A 12,716-nucleotide genomic window follows, 5' to 3' on the forward strand; every position below is an offset into this window, starting at 1 on the left:
CAACAGGAACTCATTTGCATATTAGGCCACACCCCTGATACCAGCATTGTTTCACACAGGGCTTTTTTGTAGAAAAAGCCCAGCAGGAACTCATTTGTACATTAGGCCACACCCCTGGCACCAAGCCAGCCGGAACTGTGTGTTCCTGCTCAAAAAAAGCCCTCTTTCTTACCATTTCCAGAACGTGCACAGGCTAATAAGGCTTTGGTGAGTCCCCAGAGAAAGAGGATTCTGTAGATGAGGGGGAGCAGCTGTTGAGATGTGTTGCATATCCTTGCAATCCTGACTTGTGAGTGGATGGTATACTTAGGAGAAGGTTCCTGGAGGAAGCTAGAGGAGGGGCTGTGGCTCAGTGGTAGAGTGTCTGGTTTGCATGCAGAAGGTTCCAGGTTCAATACCTGGCGCCTCCAGTTTAAAGGATCCAATAGCAGGCAATGTGGAAGACTCCCATCCTGAGACCCTGAAAAGCAGCTGCCAGTCAGAGCAGACCAGGGTTCCCAAGTCTAACTCAGAAAATATCTGGGGACTTTGGGCAGGATCTACATGTTTTTTGAGGGGGGGGGGAATTAAAAAATGGTGCCCCCATATGGGCCCATTCTACCTTATGAGCCCATTGAATAGAATGGACTCCATACCTGATTTGGTGCCCCCACTCCGGTGGTGCCCGGGGCAAGCACCCCCCTCTGCCCCCCCCCAATCTGGTCCTGATTTGGGGGATTGAGCCAGGAGACTTTCATATTCCCTAAAATAAATAAATAAAAATATAGCAGTGTGGTTCTCCTGAACAGTCTTCATTTCCTTATTTCCCAGCAGCTGCATCTCCTCTCTCCCTCCCTCCCTCTCTCTCCCTCCCCCTCTCCCTCTGTCTCACACACACACACACACACACACTCACACATGCACAGCAGCCAAAATAAAAGTTTGCAATCCCACACTTTTGTGATCTTACTGGGCCAATTTACTCACAGAGTTGTTGAATGTAATCATCTGTATATTCAGCCAAGTTCTTCAGGCTAACATAGGAAAACCAAAGGTTATACTTTACTCTTTACTCTCTATTTTACTGTGCAAATCACTTCTGAAAGAAATGTAAAACAAATCCTCCATTTGTTGGGCTGGTTTCCCTTCCAGTTCATGCAATATGGAGTAGCCATATTGTTCTGCAGGCTCGCCCTGCCCCCATTTAGCCTGGCTCCTACAGATTTAAAGGTACACATGCCTTCTAAAAAGCAAACAGTTCCCAAGCTTCTTCTAGCCTTCTGAAATGGAGAGGCACGTGGTGGCTGTCGGGGCAGGACTCTCCCTCCCCTGGCCAGCTGACTGGGGGTGGGAAGGAACCTGCAAAACTGGGAGATTGGGAAGCCTAGAGCAAATGACACTAATCTCAAAGGACCTAGGGTCTGAATCAGTAGGAAGCAGCAACTCTGCAAGGTGGGGTAGTTTCCCCAGCAGGAGGTGAGAAGCTGATTCCCAGGTGCTGGGGGGGGGGGGTTTCACTCGGAGTCAGCTTCAGAGCCCTGCTGCAACTAGCCGGGGGTGGACAACAGGCACAAACAGGTAGCCTGTTGATTAATCAGCTCCCTGTTTGGATGTGATGAGCCAAACCCAGAGTTGACCAGAGCCGGATTAACAATTAGGCCAAGTAGGCACTGACCTATTAGCCCCCACGCCTTTATGGGCCCCGGGCCAGCTTCCCCCCTGGTTTCCCCTCCTGCTTGCAGCCCTCCCAGCCTGCACGCGTAGCCAGCAACTGAGCTGCTTTTTGCTTGACTTGCCTGGTGCAGCTGCTGCTGGCGTTGTTGCCAAATTTGCCTCTCTCTGCCTCTTCCCCACAGCTTTGTCAAAGGGGCTTTTAAGAAGGTGCCTGCAGGCTGCAGCAGGGGCCGTGTGTGTTGGGGTGGGCACTCAGACTCTACAATAATTCACAGGGGGGCCCCCAGATTTTGACTGCCTAAGAGCCTCCACAGGATTTTATCTGGCACTGGTCAACCCATCTATCAGACACACCTAAGGAACGGCTTTGGGTGCTAGAGGCTGTGGGGGTACCTAGTAGGATCGCCAGCCTCAAAGTGGGTATGAAAAACACAACCCCCAAGGTTATAGTGACCAAAATTACTATGAACTGTAATATTATCTAAGTTACAATCTTTAGGTGTTACAGAGATATATATTAGTGTTATTAACTACAATTGCTAGTGTAGTATATTATTATGGATATTTTTGTTATAGTGTGTATGGAATATTGAATATCCTTTGCTGGAAGATAATTCATATGGAAAAGTGGAATATTCCTTGCTGGAAGATAGTTTGAAGCAGGAGCATCAACATATGAACATATGAAGCTGCCTAATACTGAATCAGACCTTCACTCCATCAAAGTCAGTATTGCCTACTCAGACTGGCAGCAGCTCTCCAGGGTCTCAAGCTGAGGTTTTTCACAACTATTTGCCTGAACCCTTTTTAGTTGGAGATACCGGGGATTGAACCTGGGACCTTCTGCTTACCAAGCAGATGCTCTACCAGTGAGCCACTGTCAACTTCCTGTCCATTGGGACTCTACACCTGTATTTTACGAACATCAGACGTTCGTACTGAATATTGTATGCTTTTGTGGAATTGTGAATTGTTTATTGCCTTTACCTAAAGATTGTAACTTAGAGAATATTACAATTCCTAGTAATTTTGGTCATTATGACCTTAAGGTTGTGTTTTTCATACTCTTTGAGTGACCTCTCTCCAGGCTCTGGGGGGGATGTTTTTTTGAGGTAGAGGCACCAGATTTGCAGCATAGCATCCAGTGCCTCTCCTCAAAGCAACCTCCAAGTTTCAAAAATATTGGACTATGGCATCCAATTCTATGAGCCCCCAAAGAAAGTGCCCCTATCCTTCATTATTTCCAATGAAGGGAAGGCATTTAAAAGGAACACGGTCCCTTTAAATGTGATGGAGTTCAATTATGCTTGTCACAGCCTTGCTTCTGGCTCCACCCCAATGTCTCCTGGCTCCACCCCCAAACTCCCCAAATATTTCTTGAATTGGACTTGGCAACCCTACCACCCAGCCTGCCTGTAGCATCTGGCATCGTCTGCAGCAAGTGGCAGCACTGGACGTTGCCCCCCAGGCCCTGTGGGTGGCCCGCCGGGAGCCCACTCCTTCCCTCCCTCCACCATAGGGCTGGTCATCCTCCTCCTTCCTTCCCCCCAATGTTGGCAGGGGCGGGGGCAGAGGCAAAGATGAGCCAGGAAGCAGCAGCCTTTCCAATGGCCACTGTCATAGGGGCAGAGGGTAGTGCAGAGACTGAGGAAGGTGGTTAGCTTAGACCGAGGAAGGTGGCACAGGGGGAGGCAGGAAAACCATTCGCCTGGCAGGGGCTGAGAACCATCCTCAGGCCATCCATGGATGTCTGAGCACCTTGAAATGCATGAATTTAAACTTAATCCAAAGGACTGGATTGTCAGCAGAGGTCCACCGGTGGCTATTGGCCACAGCATATTGTTGGAACTCTCTGTCTGGGGCAAGTGATGCTCTGTATCGGGGTGGCCAAACTGAGACTTGGGAGCCACATGTGGCTCTTTCACACTTATTGTGTGGCTCTTAAAACTCCCACAACCCCGTTAGCCAGCTTGGAAAAGATATGCGTCTCTTTAAATCACTTCTCTAAGCCAAGCCAGCTGGCTGCTTGGATAATGCATTTAAAGTTAAAGTTGCTTTCTTTCCACCTCTTCCTCCCCCATCTTCCTTCCTTCCTTCCTGTCTTTCTGCTCTCAAACATCTGACGTTCATGTCTTGAGGCCCTCAAACATCTGATGTTTATTGTTTGTGGATCTTACATTAAGCAAGTTTGGCCACCCCTGCTCTGTATTCTTGGTGCTTGGGAGGGACAACAGTGGGAGGGCTTCTAGTGTCCTGGCCCCACTGGTGGACCCCCTGATGGCGCCTGTTTTTTGTTTTGGTTTTTTTGCTGCTGTGTGACACAGAGTGTTGGACTGGATGGGCCACTGGCCTGATCCAACATGACTTCTCCTATGTTCTTATGTCAGTGCTTTGCCAGTCCCACGCCCCATGTTTAAGGAAAAGAAGAGCATTCAGCAGAGCTTCAATCACGCCCACAGAGGCATCCTGTTCTCTTCCTTTTGCTGGGGAGTTGCCTGAGTTTCTGTTCACCCCAATGCCCCCCCCCCCCAATTCCCGCTGGTGGTTCTTCGAGTGGCTTTTGGGTGATTTGATTGGCAGGCTGCCGCTGTTATCCCTTCTCCCGTCTTTGTTTGCCAATGAAGTCATGAATAAAACACAGAGGGGGGAGAAGTGACATCAGCGATCCAAAACAAAAGCCCCAGGAAATTGGGAAAAGGAGGGGGGGAGAGGAGGAAGCTAAGAGGTTCGGCTGACTGACGGGCAACTAATTCCCCTTGTCAAGGGAACCAATTATTAGAGAATTTAGACGGGCGCTAAGTGATCAACTGGGATGCCAAAGGATATGCAGACAATCGAGGGCCAGCTGCGGGGTGGAGTGGGGAAAAGGAGAGGGGGCAGAGATCCCACAAACCAATTCAGAGCCGAGTCTCTGCCCCTCCTGGGATGCGTGTTGCTCAGCTACTGTCTTGGAAACCTTTGAATCGGGAGCAAAAAAATGTGTCATTTTTGAAATGATTCACCAAGGTAGAGGCTGGGGCCCCGTGTTTATGGAAGCTGCAGCTTCAAGGTTAGAGCTGTTCTACCTTCCAGGAGTGGGAGATCACAGAGGATATTCTACTAGGGTGCCCAAACTGTGGCTTGGGAGCCACATGTGGTTCTTTCATGCATATCATGTGGCTCTTGGCTTGGAGAAGGCATTTCTCTTTAAATAAATTCTCCATGCCAGCCGGCAGCTTGGAGAAGCACTTAAAGTTGCTTTATTTTCACATCTCCCTCCCCTCTTCCCCATCTATTTCCTTCCTTCCTTCCTTCCTCCCTCCCTCAAGCATCTGACATTCTTGTAGCTCTCAAACATCTGTTTATTCTATATGGTTCTTACATTAAGTAAGTTTGGCCACCCCGGGCTAGAACGTAGTGGGTGCCACATTAGGCATTGCCCTTTGTCATACTGTTGGCCTGCCTTGACACTGAACAATAAGGTTTCAACTGGATCAGAAAGCCTTTTTCCCCAGGGCAGGGGGCAGTGCCCCATCTGTGTTTCAAGCAGGGCTTTTTTTTTGTAGCAGGAATTCTTTTGCATATTAGGCCTCACCCCCCTGATGTAGCCAATCCTCCAAGAGCTTGCAGGGCTCTTAGTACAGGGCCTACTGTAAACTCCAGGGGGATTGGCTACATCGGGGTGTGTAGCCTAATATGCAAAGGAATTCCTGCTACAAGAAAAGCCCTGGGTTCAAGATGGGGATAGAGCAACTGCTGGTGGTTTCAGCGGATAGTCGTGTTGACATGCGGTAGACGAGCGAGATTCGATTCCATTGGCTTCTTGCGGGCCAACAAGATTTGGGGGAGGTGAAGAGATTATGAGAGTCAACACTCCATTTGTCAGAATGGAGATCCTTGAGTCCTTATGTCCCAGCTAGAAGGTGGGAGGGATGTTGCAAAGAAGGGATTCAGTATGCCAAAGTGCAATTCACATTGCAATCAGCTTGATGAGAGCACAGGAGGAATGCTGAGGGGCAGAGATAAGAGGGAGGGAAAATGGCATTGTGTAGCCTGAGCTCATCCGATCTCAGAAGTGAAGGAGGGTTGGCACTTGGGTAGGAGAACAGCAAGGAAGACTACAGAGTAAGGAAATGGGAAACCACTTCTGGCTCTCACTTGCTTTGAAGCCAGTTTGGTGTAGTGGTTAAGTGCACGGCCTCTTATCTGGGAGAACCAGGTTTTTTATTCCCCACTCCTCAACTTGCAGCTGCTGGAATGGCCTTGGGTCAGCAATAGCTCTCGTAGGAGTTGTCCTTGAAAGGGCAGCCTCTGTGGGAGCTCTCTCAGCCCCTCCCACCTCACAGGGTATCTGTTATGGGGAGGAAGATAAAGGAGATTGTGAGCTGCTCTGAGATTCGGAGTGGAAGGCGGGATATAAATCCAATATTATCTTCATCTTCTTGAAAGCCCCTTGCTGGGGTCGCCCTAAGTCAGCTGTGAGTCAATGGTGCTTTATACACATACCCCGTGAGATAAGGATCCTATGTTAAGAACATAACAGAAGCCATGTTAGATCAGGCCAATGGCCCATCCAGTCCAACACTCTGTGTCACACAGTGGCAAAAATTTTTTATATATACACACACACTGTGGCTAATAGCCACTGATGGACCTCTGCTCCATATTTTTATCTAAAACCCTCTTGAAGCTGGCTATGCTTGTGGCCGCCACCACTTCCTGTGGCAGTGAATTCCACATGTTAATCACCCTTTGGGTGAAGAAGTACTTCCTTTTATCCGTTTTAACCCGGCTGCTCAGCAATTTCATCGAATGCCCACGAGTTCTTGTATTGTGAGAAAGGGAGAAAAGTACTTCTTTCTCTACTGTCTCCATCCCATGCATTATCTTGTAAACCTCTATCATGTCACCCCGCAGTCGACGTTTCTCCAAGCTAAAGAGTCCCAAGCGTTTCAACCTTTCTTCATAGGGAAAGTGTTCCAGCCCTTTAATCATTCTAGTTGCCCTTTTCTGGACTTTCTCCAGTGCTATAATATCCTTTTTTGAGGTGCGGCGACCTATTCACCAGGGCTGGGATTGTTTTACATTTGTGAATAGTGCACAGAGAGCTTGTTGCTGGATTGTGGTTCAGAAGCAAAATGATACTAACAAGGTATGCAGCACCACAGGAGAAGACATTGCTGGCCACGTTTCTCACTTGGCTTCCACCTGTGAGGTTCAGGGGACCATCTGGGTGCTGAGTGTGGGAACAATCGTAGAGACAGAAATGTTAGAGTGATGCATTGGTTTCCAGATGGATTTGGAACATGCACTGATTTTGGCTTGTTCTGAGAGAACTATGGCTGACCCAAGGTCATCCAGCAGCTGCATGTGGAGGATGAGTGGGGAATCAAACCCAGTTCTCCCAGATTAGAAGCTGCATACTTAACCACTACACCAAACTGGCTCTCAGTACCTCTGCACATCTCCATTTTTCGAGATTGCAAAATAACTATTGCTTACATGGGAATAAGAATGGTGGGGTTGCAAGTGAGAGAGCAAGTTTTTGCCCCCACCCCCAGCACAGCTCCAGGAAACAGGGGCCTAGCAATTGTCAAGGAAACATGAACAACCTCAAAAAAGCATGGTGGGCAAAGCTTATGTACTGCCAGGAGGCCTTTATTACTGCTTTTTACATCCATTTTGTGGAACCAGTGTATGTTACTGCAGAACCAAACGTTTATGTCTTTTGAATTTTCATCTCCAGCCCTACTGTTTCCATATTGTAGTAAAGCCTTCCATTTCACACAGTGGTTCATGTGTATTTCTAATCACTGTTTATCTGCAATCATTGCCCTCTGTCTGCTCCTCCTCAAATACTTTTTTGATTTGAAAAATTCTTTTGCGTGGCATCACTGAGCTTTGAAAATTGCTGCCCATTTAGAAGTGCTGCCTATGGAGGGCAGAGATGTGATGTTGCGGAGCCCACCCTTCAAAGCTGCCATTTCCTCATGGGGACTCCTCTGTAGTCTGCAGACCAGTTGCAAACTCAGAAGAACGTCAGGCTTCACCTAGAGGTGGCAGCCCTAGACATGATCCTAGCCAATCAGGGATCACATAATGCAGGGGTGACCTTACTTGCCACATAGAATAAATGTCAGATGTTTGAGAACTGCAAGATGGATGGAGGGAAGGGAAGGGAAGGGAAGGGAAGGGAAGGGAAGGAAAGGAAAGGAAAGGAAAGGAAAGGAAAGGAAAGGAAAGGAAAGGAAAGGAAAGGAAAGGAAAGGAAAGGAAAGGAAAGGAAAGGAAAGGAAAGGAAAGGAAAGGAAAGGAAAGGAAAGGAAAGGAAGACATGCCATGGGGCATTAGAGGTCAGAAGTTTACCTACACTGCCAGTAAAACAACTAGATTGAAGTCCAGTAGCTTGTCAGAGATGACCAAGATTTTCAGGCCATCAGCTCCCGAGAGTCAAAACTCTGTCCATCAGTTAGTAAGTCTGATTGTGTGTGATGAAAGGAGCCTTTTAAGAACATAAGAGAGGCCATGTTAGATTAGGCCAATGGCCCATCCAGTGCAGTTCTCTGTCACACCATGGCCAAAGAAACCAGGAGCTATCAGAAGGTCCACTAGTGGGGCCAGGACACTAGAAGCCCTCCCACTGTTGCTACCCACCCAAGCACCAAGAATAAAGAGCATCACTGCCCCAGGCAGAGAGTTCCATCTATACCCTGTGGCTAATAGCCACTGATGGACCAGTGCTCCATGTTTATCCAATCCCTTCTTGAAGCCATCTATGCATGTAGCTGCCACCACCTCCTGTGGCAGTGAATGTGTCAAATCACCCTTTGGGTGAAGAAGTGCTTCCTTTTATCTGCCTGACTGCTCATCAATTTCATTGAGTGCCCACAGGGCTTTTTTGGTAGCAGGAACTCCATTGCATATTAGGCTACACCTGATGTAGCCGATCCTCCAGCTGTTTACAGTAGGCCCTGTAAGAAGAGCCCTATAAGCTCTTGGAGGTTGGCTATAACGGGGGGGGGGGGGTGTAGCCTAATATGCAAAGGAGTTCCTGCTACAAAAAAAGCCCTCAGTGCCCACAAGTTCTTGCATTGTGTGAAAGGGAGAAAAGTGCTTCTTTCTCTACCTTCTCTATGCCATGCATAATCTTGTACACCTCTATCATGTCACCCCTCAGTCATCATTTCTCCAAGCTAAAGAGCCGCAAGAGCTTTAACCTTTCTTCACAGGGAAAGTGTTCCAGCCCTTTAATCACCCCAGTTGCCCTTTTCTGGACTTGACTCTCAAAAGCTGACAGCCCGAAAATCTTGTCGGTCTCTGAGGTGCCACAGGGCTTGAATCTACTGGAGATTTGTACTGCTGCACTCTGAAACTACTTTGCCTTTTGCAAAAAAAATGTTCTTTTTTAAGAAGGCTGTTTGTTCAGGCTGGCACCAGGGTCGATAGTTTCAGCCTGTTGATGGTGATAGCCACTCATTGTGAGTTTTCAGTTGTTAAATGTCAAGCGCTTTTACTTTGGATTGTTTTCGTTTCTTCGGATGTAATTTATGTGAACCCGCCGTGTCACCCCCACTTATTAGAGCAGGAGGCAGGATTACAATTATGTTAATAAACAAATCAACTGACATCCCAGTGCCTCCTAGCTAATCGGATTTGGCTATGTGCTGATATCAGCCCTCTGATTATCCTTGCGTGGAACGGCACAAGGAATTCATCCCCGTAGCCCAGAGAAGCAAGCCACCATCAGCTTGGCTTGGCCTACTCCGCTAGTGGTAATTGCCGGCGGGACTTGGGTAATGCTTTTGCTGTCTCTAGCTCTGCTTGCATGTACCGATGCATAAAAAAGATAAAAGGTAGTCCCCTGTGCAAACACCAGTCGTTTCCGACTCTGGGGTGACATCGCATCATGACATTTTCACGGCAGACTTTTTACAGGGTGATTTGCCATTGCCTTCCCCAGTCATCTACACTTTCCCCCCAGCAAGCTGGGGTCTCATTTTACCGACCTCGGAAGGATGGAAGGCTGAGTCAACCTGGAGCCGACTACCTGAACCCAGCTTCCGCTGGGATCGAACTCAGGTTGTGAGCAGAGAGCTTGGATTGCAGTACTGCATCTTTACCACTCTACACCGTGGGGCTCCTACTGATGCATAACCAGTTGACAAATGGGGACCTGGACATGGATGCACGTGCAATTGAACATAATGCCAGAAATATGGGGGGTTTTGGATCCTCATTTCCCTCATTTGTAAGTTCCTGTTTCTTCGTGGAAGAGAGATCTGTGCTGTATGCGTTTTGCTCCCCCTAGTGGCCAATTTGATATTATACCGGTTTGTGTTTAGCATAAAAACCTGCAAGTTTAAATCTGCAGGGAGATATGCCAGACATAAATAGTGCTATATCGAATCCACCAGTAGCAGGAGTAAAACACATGCTAAGCAGGGGGGAAATAACCAAAGGAAAAACAGATTGCTTACCTGTAACTGATGTTAGTAGTAGTAGTTATCTGTGCAGTCACATACTTGGGTTAAGGCTGCATATGAATTCGACCTTGGAGAATATCAGAGCTAGCCTTTAACATTTTTAGTACACTTTACCACCCCCATGTTCTGGGGAGCAGACATCGACTGTTCATGCCTGGAGCTGAAAAGTAAGTGCCCTTTTGGTCAGTTATTTTTGACTGCCACTGGTAAGTGACATCAACTAAAGGTAAGTGATCCAGAGATACCAGCAGTGAGGAAGGATGGGCGGGCATGTGTGACCCTACAGATGACCACTCAAAGATCATAGTATCATAGAGTTGGAAGGGACCTCTAGGGTCATCTAGTCCAAACCCCTGCACAATGCAGGAAACTCACAAACACCTCCCCCTAAATTCACAGGATCTTCATTGCTGTCAGATGGCCATCTAGCTTCTGTTTAAAAACCTCCAAAAAAGGAGAGCCCACCACCTCCCAAGAAAGCCTGTTCCACTGAGGAATCACTCTAATCACTCTTCCTAATGTTGAGCTGGAAACTCTTTTGATTTAATTTCAACCCATTGGTTCTGGTCCTACCTTCCGGGGCCAGAGAAAGCAATTCCACACCATCCTCTATATGACAGCCCTTCAAGTACTTGAAGATGGTGATCATATCACCTCTCAGCCGCCTCCTCTCCAGGCTAAACATCCCCAGCTCCTTCAACCTTTCCTCATAGGACTTGGTCTCCAGACCCCTCACCATCTTCGTCGCCCTCCTCTGGACCCGTTCCAGCTTGTCTATATCCTTAAAATGTGGTGTCCAAAACTGAATACAATACTGAAGGTGAGGTCTTACCAGAGCAAAGTGATACCATCACATCACGTGATCTGGATACTATACTTCTGTTGATACAGCCCAAAATTGCATTTGCCTTTTTACCCACCACATCATGCTGTTGACTCATGTTCAGCATATGATCCACTAAGACCCCTAAATCCTTTTTGCACATACTACTGCTAAGACAAGTCTCCCCCATTCTATAACCATGCATTGGATTTTTCCTGCCTAAATGAAGAACTTTAAATTTATCCCTGTTAAAATTCATTTTATTGGTTTTAGCCCAGTTTTCCAGCCTGTCAAGGTCATCCTGTATCCTGTTTCTGTCTTCTTCTGTGTTTGCAACCCCTCCCAATTTAGTATCATCTGCAAATTTAATAAGCATTCCCTCTATTCCTTCATCCAAATCATTGATAAAGATGTTGAACAAAACAGATCCCAGGACAGATCCCTGAGGCACTCCACTTGTCACTCCTCTCCAAGAGGATGAGGAACCATTCACAAGCACTCTTCGGGTGCGATCTGTCAACCAGTTACAGATCATCGGTTACATGTAAGAAACCTGTTCATCTTCTTCGTGGTCTCTGTGCAGTCCCACACCTGGGTGATTAGTATGCTTAGTGTATGGTGCTGGCAGCCAGGTTACAGTAGATAAATCAAGGGACTTGAAATAGCGTAGGAATCACAATTGAAGTGGTCTCATGTGTAGTCTTGCAAAGGGGGTGACAAATGGGATTGAGGCCTTGAGGCCTAAGATGCGCTGGATCGCTTTCACCAACTGATATGGTGTCCCAATGAAGATCCGGGCCATGGATCACAGAGTGGAAGCCCTGTCTACAGGGAGGTAGGCTCGTTGATGGATAACATGGAGTCAATTCTCCCTCTAATCTGTGGAGTCTTGTGAGCAAAAATTCTACTTTGTGAGCTACTGGCATTAAAGGGGTGAGCTACTGCATAAGTTAGTTTGCTCTGGGGCCGTATGTCCTGAGCTAAGACAGAAATGTGTGAGCTGGAGACCAAAATCTGTGAGCTAGCTCACACTAACTCACCTTAGAGGGAACACTGCATGGAGCTGAGCACCGGTGAATAGAAGCACCTGCATGGACTGCAGGGTGGACTTGGCCACACTGACACAGAGCCCTAGATTGGCCAGGAGATGGAGAGTGGTTGAAACGTTGGTCTCCGGTTGTCAAGGAGACCATGACACCAGAAACCAATCATCTATGTATGGATACGCATACAATGTTGGTGCTTGGGAGAGGTAGTCTTCCATTGTCTGGGCTTAAATTGGCACTGGGCAGCTGGCTGGGTGACCTCCAAGGTTTCTTGCGCATTTTCCACTGTCATGCACATTGGATATTAGGAGGGTCTTTTTACAGTAATAGTAGTTCAGCGATGGAATCCGCTGCCTAGGAAGGTGTTGAGATCCTCCTCACCGGCAGTCTTCAAGCAGTGGTTGGATGAACACTTGCCAGGGGTGCTCTAGGCAGGGCCAGCCCTGCCACTCGGCAAACTAGGTGATTGCCTAGGGCGCTGGCTTTCTGGGGATGCCAAATGGGGTGCCCCCATGTGTTTCAGTGATGTTATCAGCGCAGGGTGTGTGTGTGTGCCGGACATTAGCCTTGCCTAAGGTGCCAGGCAGTCTAGGGCCAGCCCTGGCTCTAGGCTGATCCTCGAGGGTTTGTCCTAGATGGCATGTATGGCTCCTCCCAACTCTATGATGCTATGAATCCTCTCTTTGCTGTTTTGTTCAGAACAGCCAGCTGGGCACAGAGAGACTGGGGCCA

The 12,716-nt window shown here is 47.8% G+C and overlaps 1 non-coding gene across 1 annotated transcript; it reads left to right on the plus strand.

The window, feature by feature from the left end:
* The first annotated feature begins 335 nt into the window (after positions 1 to 335).
* Positions 336 to 410, plus strand: TRNAA-UGC (transfer RNA alanine (anticodon UGC)). The gene has a single exon. It is a non-coding gene; the product is annotated as a tRNA-Ala (tRNA).
* Positions 411 to 12,716: the final 12,306 nt, after the last annotated feature.

The sequence above is a fragment of the Heteronotia binoei genome, chromosome 13 (genome assembly GCF_032191835.1).
Source record: "Heteronotia binoei isolate CCM8104 ecotype False Entrance Well chromosome 13, APGP_CSIRO_Hbin_v1, whole genome shotgun sequence".
Taxonomy (NCBI): Eukaryota; Metazoa; Chordata; class Lepidosauria; order Squamata; family Gekkonidae; genus Heteronotia; species Heteronotia binoei.